Here is a 567-nt window from a genome sequence, read left to right on the forward strand (position 1 = left end):
GAGAAGCTTATTACCTAAAATGGATCAATTGAAAGTGTGGGTTCACAGCTCCAATCCAGATGTGTTGGTCATTACTGAGACGTGGTTAAGAAAGAGTGTTTTGAATACTGATGTTAACCTTTCTAGTTATGACCTTTTCCGGCAAGACAGATCTTCCAAATGTGGAAGAGTGGCAATCTTTACCAGGGATCACCTTCAGTGCTCAGTTGTCGCCACCAAGTCTGTCCCCAAACAATTTGATTTGCTGGTTTTAAGCATTGAACTTTCAAATATCTCTTTGTTGACTGTTGCTGGGTGTTATCAATCTCCATCAGCACCGGCCTGTAGCTCTCTCCTGGCCTCTTACAACAAGTCTGAATTTGTCCTGCTAGGTGATCTAAACTGGGACATGCTTAACCACCTGACCAAGTCCTAAAGCAATGTGACTCCCTACATCTTTCTGAGATTATTACCAATCCCACAAGGTATGACTCCAAACACCCAGAAAAGGCTACTCTCCTTGATGTCACCCTCACAAATTGTCCTGATAGGTATCAGTCTGGTGTTTTCTGTAATGACCTTAGTGAT

This window comes from Oncorhynchus masou, unplaced genomic scaffold, assembly GCF_036934945.1.
Source record: "Oncorhynchus masou masou isolate Uvic2021 unplaced genomic scaffold, UVic_Omas_1.1 unplaced_scaffold_1500, whole genome shotgun sequence".
In the NCBI taxonomy this organism is placed as follows: Eukaryota; Metazoa; Chordata; class Actinopteri; order Salmoniformes; family Salmonidae; genus Oncorhynchus; species Oncorhynchus masou.